The sequence below is a fragment of the Coregonus clupeaformis genome, chromosome 40, assembly GCF_020615455.1.
Source record: "Coregonus clupeaformis isolate EN_2021a chromosome 40, ASM2061545v1, whole genome shotgun sequence".
NCBI classification, from domain to species: Eukaryota; Metazoa; Chordata; class Actinopteri; order Salmoniformes; family Salmonidae; genus Coregonus; species Coregonus clupeaformis.
Genome location: NC_059231.1, coordinates 30,490,130 through 30,494,498, shown reverse-complemented (window position 1 = coordinate 30,494,498; position 4,369 = coordinate 30,490,130).

The following is a 4,369-nucleotide window of genomic DNA, read 5'->3' as shown; positions in this document are numbered from 1 at the left end:
TGCTCAAATTATTTAAAAAAAACTACTTTTACTATTTTAAACCAGGTCTGTTAGTCCTACAGTCTGATGGTGAAAAGGGTATCTGTAACAGATGACAGAGGCAGATTGAATGAGCCCATTTAATATATTTATTTTACCTCTTCAATGAGTCATCCTGAATGATGCTTTCCAGATCTCACAACACATGGATAGGTGTTTAACATACCAGCCAACCACATCATATGATCAAGCAATCTGATGCCCAACTGCATATAGTCGACCTAGAACACCACCAAAGGCTAAATTAGTGTGGCCTATAAACCTATCATAGTGTGGTGAACCACAGTACCCATAATTCTCTGTGTAATATATCTGGATTAAAGTGGCAACTATTTGGGCAACTCAAGCAAATTCACATAGAAATGTGAGTTATAGATCTTTCATTCTCATTGAAAGAAAGTCTAAGAAGCGGTAGATCTATTCTATTTGCACTTTTTCTATGCTTCCCGTTCTTAAGTTTTGTTTTTGCGTCTTTTACTTTCGGTTTTGTACACCAGCTTCTAACAGTTGAAAATACAATATTTTGGGGTATTGAAAATATATTTCACGGCAGTTTAGATGGTACAATGATTCTCTATACTATACATTGCTTGTTTTGTCACATAAACTGAAACTAGGCGGACTATTAGAATTTTAGCAACCGGGAAATGGCGGAGCGATTTCTAAGTATTTTACCTTTAAAGATAGATTAAGCGATATGACATTACCATAAGTAGCGGGGTGACTTCCTACACAAAGAGTATGAAGCAAGAGGCTATTAGCGTTCATTGTGACGTAGCTATCATGTTGCATGACAGAACAAACTCCAGTTCTAATGAGACAATGCTTCACAGTATCCATGACTGGGGATTAATACAGCCCCTTGCTAAGTAAAATGAGGTCTGTGGATATTCAGGTCTGCCATGTCATTTAGAGGCTGAAAGAGGCCTGTGTGTAATCATATAGGCTACTACAGGGCCCAGGATAATCACCAGGATGAATGATGTTCAGTCATACAGTGACTCATCAAGTTAACCAGCTATGACTAACATTACATTCATGACATGAGCTGTTAGCCCTCAAGTTACCGACTGAGGTCGTTTCGACCATAGGCCCTGCCACGGCCATTGTTTTGATCACAGTGATGTTAATGCTACCTGTAAGCCAAGGTCCACTGACTCGCAGGGTCAATAAATGACTTGCTTATTATCAATTAAAAAGCAAGTACATTTCTAATTTGGGTAAACTATCTCTTTAAATTACATTCATTTTGACTACATCAATATGGACATTTTAATGTTTACTGCAAAATTGCCATGGGTCTAGGATTTGGGTATAGTATAATAAACCCAAATGGAAAGCCATTCCATCAGCCCTTAAAGTGGTGCAGTATAGAGTATAATAGCAATGTGAAATAGAAACAAATATGATTTATTTTCTTATCTGCATCATATACAGCATGTATATTTGTTCATGACATTTCTGTATGTTTTGTACAATGTCCCCCAACAGTATTCTTCTGTTTCATTATTTTCATCACTGTAGGCTACCCTGTATTCTGTAATGGTCTATCTTTGGTTCTATTTCCCAGTGAGCCAAATGTGGCATGGGATGTCATAATGATGTAATTTTCTGGATTACATCTGGTTTTCTGGTTGAAGCTACATCAGATAACCAACTTACTGTACAACCAATGTATTTTAATAATAATAATATGCCATTTATCCAAAGCGACTTACAGTCATGCGTGCATACATTTTTGTGTATGGGTGGTCCTGGGGATCGAACCCACTAACCTGGCGTTACAAGCGCCGTGCTCTACCAGCTGAGCTACAGAGGACCACTTCCTTGCTACACATTGGAAAAGTAATATATTGGTTAACTTCCACTATTCCGTATCTGAAGTTAATTTAAAGCATTTGTCTGGTCATTGAAGAAAAACATTTGTCTGGTCATGTGGAAAAACGATTTTGCAATCAGTATAAAACCTGACCATGACGTCACAAACAGACATATTTTCATCCAAAATGTCGCCTGCCTCTTGCTCAAAACTTCCTGACTAGCTTGTACTACTCCACACAAATTAATTGAGCTGTAGCCAGATCAAATTTTGGACTTACAGTACTACCCATGTGTTGAAATAATTGCCTTTTTGGAATGAAATATTATGCATAGTAGATTAAAAAATATTGATCAAGTTGGATAATTTCAGTCTTTGAACAGGATTGTCATCTAAACAAACTATTTCTATTGAAATTCCTTCAATTTTCCTTGTGCTGGACAGGTGGCTCTAGTGTCATTTTCTGTGGTACACTTACACTGCCACTATCTGGTTGTGCTATGAAACAGCAGCTCAGAAGAAGAGAACACTTGTTCCTGTATTATAGTGCCTCCCCTTGGTTATTATCACATTACATGGATCATTTTGTTTTGCATTTTTAAATGGTTACTTTGAGGAGATTAAGATAATGTTTTGTCATAACAGAAGATACTATAAACAATGTACTGTAGCTATGATACAAAACCACAACCGAAGGCCTAAGAACACAGACCCTCTAACTTTTTACTGACTTCCACCACAGTTTCCTGTTTGAGATGTAACACCGCTCAGAGATGACAGACGATTTATGCTGACTTTCCTGTTAAGCCCAAAGAAGCTACACTACATGACCAAAAGTATGTGCACACCTGCTCGTAGAACATCTCATTCCAAAATCATGGGCATTAATATGGAGTTGGTCCCCCCTTTGCTGCTATAACAACCTCCACTCTTCTGGGAAGGCTTTCCACTAGATGTTGGAACATTGCTGCGGGGACTTACTTCCATTCAGCCACAAGAGCATGAGTGAGGTCAGGCACTGATGTTGGGCGATTAGGCCTGGCTCGCAGTCAGCATTCCAATTCATCCCAAAGGTGTTTGATGGGGTTGAGGTGAGGGCTCTGTGCAGGCCAGTCAAATTCTTCCACACCAATCTCGACAAACTATTTATGTATGGACCTCGCTTTGTGCATGGGGGTGCTGAAACAGGAAAGGGCCTTCCCCAAACTGTTGCCACAAAGTTGGAAGCACAGAATCATCTAGAATGTAATTGTATGCTGTAGCGTTAAAATGTCCCTTCACTGGAACTAAGGGGCCTAGCCCGAACCATGAAAAACAGCCCCAGACCATTATTCCTCCTCCAACAAACTTTACAGCTGACACTATGCATTGGGCGCAGGTAGCGTTCACTTGGCATCCGCCAAACCCAGATTAGTCCGTCGGACTGCCAGATGGTGAAGCATGATTCATCACTACAGAGAACGTATTTCCACTGCTCCAGAGTCCAATGGCGGCGAGCTTAACACCACTCCAGCTGACGCTTGGCATTGCACATGGTGGTCTTAGGCTTGTGTGCGGCTGCTCGGCCAAGGAAACTCATTTCGTGAAGCTCCCGACGAACAGTTCTTGTGCTGAAGTTGCTTCCAGAGGCAGTGAGTGTTGCAACCGAGGACAGACGATTTTTATGCGTTACGCGCTTCAACACTCGGTGGTCCTGTCCTATGAGCTTGTGTGGCCTACCACTTTGCGGCTGAGCCGTTGTTGCTCCTAGAAATTACCAGCCTCAGAAATTGCATCCCAAATAAATGCTTCACAGAGTTCAAGTAACAGACACATCTCAACATCAACTGTTCAGAGGAGACTGTGTGAATCATGCCCTCATGGTCGAATTGCTGCAAAGAAACCACTACTAAAGGACACCAATAATAACAAGAGACTTGCTTGGGCCAAGAAACACGAGCAATGGACATTAGACCGGTGGAAATCTGTCCTTTGGTCTGGAGTCCAAATTAGAGATTTTTGGTTCCAACCGCTGTGTATTTGTGAGACGCGGTGTGGGTGAATGGATGATCTCTGCATTTGTATTTCCCACTGTAAAGCATGGAGGAGGAGGTGTTATGGTGTGGGGGTGCTTTGCTGGTGACACTGTCTGTGAAGGCACACTTAACCAGCATGGCTACCACAGCATTCTGCAGCGATACGCCATCCCATCTGGTTTGGGTTTAGTGGGACAATCATTTGTTTTTCAACAGGACAATGACCCAACACACCTCCAGGCTGTGTAAGGGCTATTTTACCAAGAAGGAGAGTGATGAAGTGCTGCAACAGAAGACCTGGCCTCCACAATCCCCCGACCTCAACCAAATTGAGATGGTTTGGGATGAGTTGGACCGCAGAGTGAAGGAAAAGCAGCCAACAAGTGATCAGCATATGTGGGAACTCCATCAAGACTGTTGGAAAAGCATTCCAGGTGAAGCTGGTTGAGAGAATGCCAAGAGTGTGCATAGCTGTCATCAAGGCAAAGGGTGGCTA